An 11778-nucleotide genomic window follows, 5' to 3' on the forward strand; every position below is an offset into this window, starting at 1 on the left:
AGCAGCCTAGACACTGGTAGACTCGCCGCCGAGCGCCTGGGCGGCGCCGGTCATGTCCCCGTGCCCTAGCATGCCGAGGTCCTAGCCGCTAGGAACGGAGGGTCTCGTAGCGGGAGCAAGTCGTAGGAAGGGCCGGTGACTCATTTTGCCGGCAACCTCCGGCCAACAGTGCTTCGAAAAGAGAGGGTGGTGGCACCTTAGATTCACCTAGCAGCGAGGAATAAGAAGGAGCGGCAACCTCCGGTTAACAGCGTTTCGAAACGAGAGGGTGGTGGCACCTTAGATTCACCTAGCAGCGAGGAATAAGAAGGGGCGTCGGGGAAGAAGAAAGGTGTTTTTTTTGGGGGGGGGGGGGAGGGGGGCGTCGGATTGTTTGTTTTCACAAAACGGTTGCTGTAGGGGGGGCATCGGGTTGTTTGTTTTCGCAAAACGGTTGCTGTAACGACACTAACATTGATTGAGTTTACGTAGTCGTGACAATAGGGTGAAACGGGCCAACTATCTGTCTGGACTTTAGAGAGAGCCCAAATTTCAATACTATTTTTCTGAAATATCTTGTACAATTTTCTCAAAAAGCATAAAGGGTTCATTTCTATTTTTCCCCCGAAACATAGAAACACGAAATAGTTTGATCATGTTGGACCCTGGACAAAAATATCCAGGTGTCCCGTGGGTCCTCCCTGTCAGCCACATGTTTCAAAATTCGAATTCTTGTGACATCACACGAAAACCAGAGGAATACAAGTGCTCCTGCAATCCTGCCGCAGCGCCTCCGCAACCACCAATGGTCTTGTTTGGTTCCTTTTTAATCTAATCTCTTCTAGAAAAGAATTTTGTATGCATGAACTATTAAATGAAGTCTATTTGCAAAACCTCTTCAGGGATGAGTGTAACTTTTCGTGACGAATCTAATGACGGTAATTAATCGACGATTAACTGACCGGGAATCATAGCAACTCAAAAATGAAGTAATGGACATGACATTGTGTTTATTAACATCTCCAGCTGATGCAATGCAGAAGAAACCAGGAATCATTCACATTGCCTTCTTACATGTTGCAACTGCGTTCTTGCCTGTTTTGCAGAGATAAAGACGGCGTCAGTGGCGTTCTCCTCCATCACAGGTGTGTTTGTTCATCATCCATGGCGCCTTGTTTTTCCCCTCTTGCGCTACCTTCTGTGAATGCCGGTGCTGAGATGACACTGACGCCAATGCAGGACGGCGGGCGGGTACCCTCCGGTGACGTTCGCGATCGCATCCCAGGAGACGGACGCCGTGTCAGCGTCTGCCCGTCCTTCACGATGGGACCGTCCAGCTCCGGCCAGTTCACGGCGACGGACATGTGGAACGAGATCAAGAAGGTAGAAACATTCCATTTCCATCCACCCATCCCTGAACTCTGAATTGCTTTCCTCTGAATCTCTGACGCTCCACGCGCCGCACACGTTTGCTGCAACAGCACGGCTCGTTCGGCCACGCCGGCGCCGGCAACGCGCCCGGGGCTGCGTCGAAGCCAGGGGCCTCCGTCGGGGCGGCGGTGGCGGCGTCCACGGCCGAGCCGGCGGGGACGACTGAAAGTGATCGTGTGCTCTAGCCTAAGAGAGAGAGGGTGAATTAGACACTCTAAAAACTTAGACCTATGGCTCCAACTAGTTAGCACAAAACTTAAACTAAAATAAACTATCTAGATGTGCAAATAGGTTGTTCTAGTGTGAAACCCATATCCCAAAAAAGTTTAGCAACCTATAGCCTTTCCTATCGAGAAACTATTCTATGAAAATAAAGGCACACAAATGCTAGTATGAAATGCGGAAGCTTAAAGAGCGGGATAGGAGATAGTAAACTCTTGACGCGGGTGTTTATCCCGTGATTCGGTTAGCCACAAAGACACACCTACATCCACGTTGTTGTAGCACTCACTAAGAGTATTACTACTCGGCCACCAAGTCTCTTCCGTGAATACAATTACGATCACCTTGGCCCCAGGTTACACTAAGGAGCTTCTCCACAAAGGATGGGGGTCTCCACGTCCCCCGCACAAAAATGTCATCGCTGCTCCACACCAAGTCGGAGGGTCGATGACGTTGCCGGCGAGCTTCACGCTCCAAGGTGCCGGCGCACCAAGCTCTTGTTTTGGTTCGCTAATGAATCACAGCACAAAGGCTCGAAGCCTTACAATCTCACTCACTAAGAGCTAATCCTTTACACAACACTCTCAAAGTGTGCTAAGGGCTAAGGATATGATCTTGATGCTTTTGTATGGCTTGGAGATGTTCTTGTGTGTGTGGGATGTCCAGCAACTCCGGCAATCTTCAAATGGCCGGGGTGAGGCGTATATATAGGTCACCAAGTCTTGTAGCCGTTGCTCCAACGGTCAGCAGAAAATCTGCGTATCATCGGATGAACCGATGCCTCTGGCTGAGCTAGCGTCGGTTCATCCGGTCACTCATAACCCGAAGTAGCCGTTGAACTCCTGACAGCTGACACAGTGACCACCGGTTCAACCGATACTTAGCCGTCGGATAATCCGGTCACTCACAGCACTCAACTCTTCTGCTGACGTCATTACACCGATGGTATGCACCGATGCTTCACCGGTTCAACCGGTGCTGAAGACTTGGCTCTTACGCGACTTGCATCGTCTCTGGAACACAGTACGCCCAATGCACCGATGCTCCTTTTTGACCCATCGGCTCATCCGGTGCCTATTAGCTGACTTGGCTTCGATTCCCTTCTGCCATGGCGTCGGTTCTTCCGACAACCATCGGATGCACCGAGCGGAACCCCCGTAGGGGCGGCCCTTCGGGCCTTACTACGTCTATCTTCTCTTTCTTTTTGTCATCAGTTGAATCTAAAAGCCTGAGAATGGTTATCTTAACAATCATATTAATCCAAGTGTTGTGTTGTCATTCGATCACCAAATCACTCGCCATGTTGTTTCAACGACACGGGTGGTGTCCTTCTCGCTGATCCTCCATTGACCAGTGGATTGTCAGTGATCACTGACATTGCATGTTGTTGTTGTTGCTCGGTGAGGCAGGAGGTACACCAAGTTCTACGGCGTTGATGCCGACGCAGCTGCAGAGCAACTGGCTCACGATGCTCTTCTTGGTGAGCTTCGTGACGGAACCTTCGTGCCGAAAGAGAGATGATCAAAAAGAATTTCATTTTGTTTGACACATGTTTGAATTCACTGCATGACTAGAGCATATGAACTGGGAGTCCCAGATCGAGGAGTGGCAGAGGCCCATCCTGCACGACGAGAGGCTGCCTGAATGGTGAGAATTCAGTCAGACTAAATTCATGACAAAACTGACAATCCAGCATTGACTGGACAAGTGAACATTTGGTTTCAGGTATCCAGTTGCTCTGTTCAACGAGCTCTACTACCTCAATGCTGGAGGCACCATCCGGACAGGTAACTGAGATGAGCAGCTTGCTAATGATCAAACAAATCATCTGTCTTTGATTTGAACACACAAAATTCCAACAAAAAAAAAGGATCATGAATAATTGGCGACTGACGAAATGTAAGCGACACGACAGACGGGCAGCCTCCAAAGAACGCCGGCTTCGCTTCATCCAGTCCGTTCTTGCTCGACGCGCCCACGGGCGGCGGCAGCGCGGTGGACGGCATCGTGAGCGCCATGGCGTCGGCGACGGAGCGCTCCCACTCGGCCCCGGCGGCGTTCGGCACGGCGCTGCTGCGCGGCGGCGGCGAGAACGTGGGGCAGTTCCTGTACATGGAGGGGATGGAGTACAACATGTACAACACCTACGACGTCCACTTCTACTCCTCGTTCGCGCTGCCCGCCCTCTTCCTGGAGCTGGAGCTCAGCCTGCAGCGCGACTTCGCCCGCGCCGGCCTCCTCCACGACCCGCGCCTCCGCTGCACCATCGACGGCAGGACCGTGCGGCGCAAGGTCCTCGGCGCGGTGCCGCACGACGTCGGGCTCAACGACCCGTGGGTGGAGCTGAACGCGTACGAGCTCCACGACGCGACGCGAAGCGGTGGAAGGACCTCAACCCCAAGTTTGTGTTGGAGTAATGGGCTTGGCCCATTTATTCTAAAGCAATAAAAGAATTTAAAGCCCACTATTAATGCTAGGGAATCAATGTTTAATTCCGTACCGGGAATTGAGGAGGATCTCAACCGACTTAAAAGGTGGACTTCTTGTACACCACTTGTGAAGCCGGTAAGAGGAGGACGGTGAACCACGCGCGCGCGCTCGCTCGCCTCGCCGGGCCGGGCCGGGCCGGGCCGTGGCCGCGGCCGCGGCCGCGGCGCGGTGTGATGGCTATTTTGCCGTTGACAGCAATTAAACGTGCAATTAAATCTGTAATTAATGGCCATAACCGCATCACCTAAATGACTCTGATGGTGTCCAGGTTCAACGAACCTGAGCACCTGAGTCACTATATAAGGAGTGCCATGCCCCTCATCCATCCTGCACCAGAGCACTGAGGCAACTCGGCTCCTCTCTTCTCCCTCTCCAGTTGCAACAACTGAGTTCCCCAACGCTAATCTCTGCGCGCACAGAATTAGCGTGAGCAGGCCTCCGAAACCTTGCTCGCCTTGAGATCCTGCACGGGATAGGCGGGCAATCAGGTTTTTGGGTAACGCTTTAGCGTGACTGCTCAAAAATACTAAGGCTTTGCCCGATTGTACGACTACTTCCTGGTGGACGAGCCGAACAACTACGTCGACTACATTCTGGTGGCCGAACGACTACGTCGACTACATCTTGGTGACCGTTCGTGGGACTGCACTGCGAACATCTTCCTGCACCGATTTAGTTCGACTACTTCGACTGAGGCCAACCGAGTAGATGTCTACTCCAGTTGGTAACAGCGCAGCCAATGCCTCCGGCAACGGCCCCGCTTTAGGGTACTCCCTAAAACTTTGGTTATTTATATTGTTTATGCTTATATGTGTGATAAGTATAAACATGTTCACATGTTTTCTTTTACTCCTTAAAGTCATAGAAATATTGCTAGTTTTTACATCTAATTTTGGAATTAAAATATACCGAAAATTGCCTAGATTTCTAACAATCCAAAAACCTGATTGTGTTAATAGGCTTTCGGTATCTAGCTTTGCTGCATCAATCAAACCATCACCTTTTGATGGTTCAAATTACAAACGTTGGCAAGAGCGGCTTATACTGTGGTTAACACTATCGAGAGTGATCCATGTGAAAGAGGGTAAGCCTGAACAATTCTCTCCAGAGGAAGGGAGTGCGTTCGATGAGGCTGATATCCTCTTTCGAGGCTTGATCATTAGTGTTCTCGGTGATAACCTGGTGGATTCTTATATCCGGCTGCCAACTGGCAAAGCTTTGTGGGATGCTCTTGAGGCTCAATATGGAGTATCTGACGCCGGGAGTGAGTTGTATATCATGGAGCAGTTCCTTGAGTACAGGATGGTCGAAGACCGTTCTGTAGTGGAACAGGCTCATGAAATACATACTCTGGCAAAAGATCTCAAAAATTGCAGCAAAGAGTCCCCATGTGTGTTACCCAAAAAGTTTGTGGCTGGAGGTATAATCTCTAAGCTGCCACCTTCTTGGAGGGACTTTGCTACTTCTCTAAAACATAAGAGACAGGAGTTCACAATAGATGGACTCATAGGGACTCTTGATGTTGAGGAGAAGGCGAGAGCAAACGACATACGTGGGAAAGGAGTTGTTGGTGCTTCAAGTGCCAATCTTGTTCAGAAGAACAACTCCAACAAGAACAAGAAAAAGCCACCGCAGAACCAACCAAAGACTAAGAAGACAACCACTTTTAAGAAGAAGAAGAAGACGGGAGCTTGCTATGTGTGCGCTAGTACGGATCACTTTGCTGCAAAGTGTCCGAACCGCAAAGGCAACAACTCCGCTAACATGGTTATTAGCGAGCCTGGAGGAACTTCGGGGTACGGTAATTTATTACCTACTGTTCTTTCAGTCTTTGGTTCACCCGAGTGGTGGGTTGACACTGGTGCTAATATTCATGTTTTTGCTGATGCTTCTTTGTTCTCTTCTTACCAGACCGGCGGGACTTCCTCCTTGCTGATGGGGAACGGATCACATGCGCGTGTTCTTGGTGTTGGTACGGTAAATCTGAAGTTTACTTCGGGGAAGACCGTGCAGCTGAAGAACGTGCAGCATGTCCCCACCATCAAGAAGAATTTAGTCAGCGGCTCTCTACTGTGTAGAGATGGTTTCAAATTAGTCTTTGAGTCCAATAAATGTATCTTGTCTAAGTTTGGTACTTTTGTTGAAAAAGGTTATGAAAGCGGAGGTTTGTTCCGTCTTTCTTTGTCAGATGTTTGTAATAAAATTGCATACAATGTTATTAACGTTGATGAAACAAATGTTTGGCATTCGAGGCTTTGTCACGTTAATTTTGGTTGTATGATGCGCTTAGCTAATTTGAGCTTAATTCCAAAGTTCACTTTTGTCAAAAATTCTAAGTGTCATGTATGTGTTGAATCAAAACAAGCTCGTAAGCCTCATAAGACCGCGGAGGCAAGGAGCTTGGCACCCTTAGAATTAATTCATTCCGATTTGTGCGAAATGAATGGAGTGTTGACAAAAGGTGGTAAAAAATATTTCATGACTTTGATTGATGATAGTACTAGATTTTGTTACATCTATTTGTTGAAGTCAAAAGATGAAGCTTTACACTACTTTAAAATCTATAAAGCTGAAGTAGAAAACCAACTTGAGAGAAAGATCAAAAGAGTTAGGTCAGATCGTGGTGGCGAGTATTTCTCAAATTTATTCACTTTATTTTGCGAGGAACATGGTATTATTCATGAGAGGACGCCTCCCTATTCACCTCAGTCAAATGGGGTTGCCGAAAGAAAGAACCGCACTCTAACGGATTTGGTTAACGCCATGTTAGATACAGCGGGACTTTCCAAGGAATGGTGGGGTGAGGCTATATTGACTGCATGTCATGTCCTAAACCGTGTTCCTACAAAGAATAAAGAGATAACTCCTTTCGAGGAATGGGAGAAGAAAAGGCCAACACTGTCATACTTACGTACATGGGGTTGTTTGGCAAAAGTGAGTGTGCCAATAACCAAGAAACGTAAGCTTGGACCTAAAACTGTGGATTGTATCTTTCTAGGTTATGCTATTCACAGCGTTGGATATAGATTTTTAATAGTGAAATCTGGAGTACCTGACATGCATGTTGGTACTATAGTGGAGTCCAGAGATGCTACATTTTTTGAAAACATTTTTCCCATGAGAGATGAAACAAGTTCATCTAGGCAAGAGTTCATCAAGGATGATGGCTCTGCTGAGCCGATAGAACACAATGAACATACACTTGTAGAAAATTCTGAGGAGGATAACAATGATGCTCCGAGAAAGAGCAAGAGACAAAGGACTGTAAAGTCTTTTGGTGATGATTTCATTGTATACCTCATAGATGATACACCCAGAACCATTGAAGAGGCATATTCATCTCCTGATGCTGACTATTGGAAGGAAGCAGTAAGGAGTGAGATGGATTCTATTATGTCTAATGGAACCTGGGAGGTCGTTGAACGTCCTTATGGATGTAAACCGGTTGGATGCAAGTGGGTGTTCAAGAAAAAGCTTAGGCCAGATGGTACTATTGAAAAGTACAAGGCTAGGCTTGTGGCCAAGGGTTATACATAAAAAGAAGGAGAAGATTTCTTTGACACTTATTCACCAGTTGCCCGATTGACCACAATTCGAGTGTTACTTTCCTTGGCAGCCTCTTATGGTCTTCTCGTTCATCAGATGGACGTTAAGACGGCTTTCCTCAATGGAGAGTTAGAAGAGGAGATCTATATGGATCAGCCGGATGGGTTTGTATCAAAGGGTCAAGAAGGAATGGTTTGTAAGTTGTTAAAATCTTTATATGGTCTCAAGCAAGCGCCTAAGCAGTGGCATGAAAAGTTTGATAGAACTTTGACCTCTGCCGGCTTTGTTGTGAACGAAGCTGACAGATGTGTGTACTATCGCTATGGTGGGGCTGAAGGAGTGATTTTGTGCTTGTATGTGAACGACATACTGATCTTTGGCACTAGCCTTAATGTGATTAAGGAAGTCAAAGAGTTTTTATCTCAAAATTTTGAGATGAAGGATCTGGGAGAAGCTGATGTTATCCTTAATATAAAGCTGGTAAAAGAGATCAATGGTGGGGTGATTCTTACACAGTCTCACTATGTGGAGAAGGTGTTAAGTCGCTTTGGTTATAGTGACTATAAACCTGTCTCAACACCATATGATGCCAGTTTAATTCTTAGAAAGAACAAAAGGATAATGCGAGATCAGCTGAGATATTCTCAGATCATTGGTTCATTAATGTATTTAGCGAGCGCTACAAGACCTGATATCTCGTTTGCTGTAAGCAAACTGAGCCGGTTTGTTTCAAACCCGGGAGATGATCATTGGAAGGGTCTTGAAAGAGTAATGCGCTATCTGAAGGGGACAATGAACTATGGAATTCACTACACCGGGTACCCAAGGGTACTAGAAGGGTATAGTGATTCAAATTGGATTTCTGATGCTGATGAGATAAAGGCCACAAGTGGATATGTGTTTACACTTGGTGGTGGAGCTGTTTCCTGGAAGTCTTGCAAGCAGACCATCTTAACGAGGTCAACTATGGAAGCAGAACTCACAGCATTAGATACCGCCACTGTTGAGGCTGAGTGGCTTCGTGAGCTCCTTATGGACTTGCCGATAGTTGAAAAACCGTTACCGGCAATCCTAATGAACTGTGACAATCAAACGGTAATTGTCAAGGTGAATAGTTCAAAGGATAACATGAAGTCATCTAGACATGTGAAAAGGCGGTTGAAATCTGTCAGAAAATTGAGAAACTCCGGAGTTATAGCCCTGGACTATGTTCAGACGGCTAAAAATCTGGCAGATCAGTTTACAAAGGGTCTTTCACGAAATGTGATAGACAATGCATCTATGGAATTGGGCTTGAGACCCACGTGAGTCATTCTATAGTGGAAACCTGTCCTATGTGATCGGAGATCCCGTGAATTAGGATGGTGAAACAAACTAAAGTCTGACTGTGAGAAGAGAACCTTTGTGAAAAGGGCTCATTCCGTGTATAAGGTGCATTTTTCTTCTAATCTGTATGGCAGGTTGGTCTATACCTTAATGTGTGCCAGGTGGTTTCTTTTAAACAAATGAGTTGTTTTCTTGAAACAAAGATGTTGTCCTACAGAACATCTGAAAGGAACACACCTATATGAGTTTGACCACTGGTCATGGTCTATGAGAATTGGGTATTCTCTAGAAACTCATGAAGGGCCTGGAGTATGACTCATAAGCTCCAAACCGCGGGGATGCTTTTGCAGCCTAGTACCAGTGTAGGGCTCTGGTCAAACTTGTTTGCACAAAACTGGCAATTCAAGGCATAGTCCATTGCACAGTTGTGAATAAGTGTAGCCTTTGTCCTAGATGGAAGTTCAACTTAACAGTCTCTGTCGAATACTGGTATATCAAAGAGAGAATGAGGGTATTTCTAGTGTGGCTTGAATTTCTTGGTGGGGATTGTTGGAGTAATGGGCTTGGCCCATTTATTCTAAAGCAATAAAAGAATTTAAAGCCCACTATTAATGCTAGGGAATCAATGTTTAATTCCGTACCGGGAATTGAGGAGGATCTCAACCGACTTAAAAGGTGGACTTCTTGTACACCACTTGTGAAGCCGGTAAGAGGAGGACGGTGAACCACACGCGCGCGCGCGCTCGCTCGCCTCGCCGAGCCGGGCCGGGCCGGGCCGGGCCGGGCCGGGCCGGGCCGTGGCCGTGGCCGTGGCCGTGGCCGTGGCCGTGGCCGAGGCCGAGGCCGAGGCGAGGCGCGGCGCGGCGCGGCGCGGCACGGCACGGCCGGACGGGCGGCGCGGCGCGGCGCGGCGCGGCGCGGCGTGGCGTGGCGCGGTGTGATGTGATGGCTATTTTGCCGTTGACAGCAATTAATCGTGCGATTAAACGTGCAATTAAATCTGTAATTAATGGCCATAACCGCATCACCTAAATGACTCTGATGGTGTCCAGGTTCAACGAACCTGAGCACCTGAGTCACTATATAAGGAGTGCCATGCCCCTCATCCATCCTGCACCAGAGCACTGAGGCAACTCGGCTCCTCTCTTCTCCCTCTCCAGTTGCAACAACTGAGTTCCCCAACGCTAATCTCTGCGCGCACAGAATTAGCGTGAGCAGGCCTCTGAAACCTTGCTCGCCTTGAGATCCTGCACGGGATAGGCGGGCAATCAGGTTTTTGGGTAACGCTTTAGCGTGACTGCTCAAAAATACTAAGGCTTTGCCCGATTGTACGACTACTTCCTGGTGGACGAGCCGAACAACTACGTCGACTACATTCTGGTGGCCGAACGACTACGTCGACTACATCTTGGTGACCGTTCGTGGGACTGCACTGCGAACATCTTCCTGCACCGATTTAGTTCGACTACTTCGACTGAGGCCAACCGAGTAGATGTCTACTCCAGTTGGTAACAGCGCAGCCAATGCCTCCGGCAACGGCCCCGCTTTAGGGTACTCCCTAAAACTTTGGTTATTTATATTGTTTATGCTTATATGTGTGATAAGTATAAACATGTTCACATATTTTCTTTTACTCCTTAAAGTCATAGAAATATTGCTAGTTTTTACATCTAATTTTGGAATTAAAATATACCGAAAATTGCCTAGATTTCTAACAGTTTGTGCTCCAGGTGTACCGCGCCGCCGTGACCACGGGCGACGCGGCGTTCGCCGAGGCGGCGTGGCCGGCGGTGTACGCGGCCATGGCGTACATGGACCAGTTCGACCGGGACCGGGACGGCATGATGGAGAATGAGGGCGTCCCGGACCAAACGTACGACATCTGGTCGGTCTCCGGCATCAGCACCTACACCGGCGGGCTCTGGGTCGCCGCCCGCCATGGTGCGCATCGTCGGCGACCGCTGAAGGACCGGTCAGGCGACCAGAGGGGGGTTGAATGGGAGCCTTTAAAAATTCTCCAAGAGAATAAGACCTATGTCCCGAATTCAACCCGACGCACCTCTCTTCTAACCGCCAAGATGACACAAAGCCAACGAGTGACAAGTTCACCCTAGAAACGGTCAGAAAAAACACGACGCAAAGCAGACACCGAAGATTAGCTGAAACGCCAAAAGCCCGACTCTAGCGGAAGCCAACAACTAGAGTGAAAGCTAAAGCTACCACGAAAAACTCTACTTGACCAAGCATGCAAAAATTCAAACAGATATTAGCAAAGCACAAAATCAAGCGGAAGCAAAGCTTAACAAAAAGCCGATCAAGAGACTCACTAAAAAGATTAAAACTAATCACCACAAAAAGAGATCTCTTAAATAATCAAGCAAGGATACTAACAAGTTAAGCTCAACATTTAATAGGTCACGTGCACAAGCTCAAGATCATTTACTCGGCAAGCTAACCAAGTGCACGAATGAATGATCAAAGCACACAAGCAAGGATTACTCAACAATTTAACTTCCTGTTCATAAGAAAACAAATGTCAGAGGAATTGAAAAGAAAGCTCACGCTGCTCTCTTGGTGTCGCTGTGCAGGCTGCCTGCTTGCCTTGGGCCACGGGCTGGCTGCCCGCTCCTCACGCAGATCAAGCCGCTGCGCCAGCCTGCTGACTGCTTTGGGCCGCGCGCAACTTGCTCTTGGGCGCTCGCCCCTGCCTGGGCCTTCGTCGCACATGGGCTGCACCGTGCGTCCCTGCCTTGGGCTGCGTGGCCTGCTAGCTCCCCTCGTGGG

General features: G+C 48.2%; 1 pseudogene; it reads left to right on the plus strand.

Moving 5' to 3' along the window:
- Positions 1 to 939: 939 nt before the first annotated feature.
- On the plus strand, positions 940 to 10959 carry LOC120713220 (annotated as a pseudogene).
- The last annotated feature ends 819 nt before the right edge of the window (positions 10960 to 11778 follow it).

Source organism: Panicum virgatum, chromosome 6K (assembly GCF_016808335.1).
Source record: "Panicum virgatum strain AP13 chromosome 6K, P.virgatum_v5, whole genome shotgun sequence".
NCBI lineage: Eukaryota > Viridiplantae > Streptophyta > Magnoliopsida > Poales > Poaceae > Panicum > Panicum virgatum.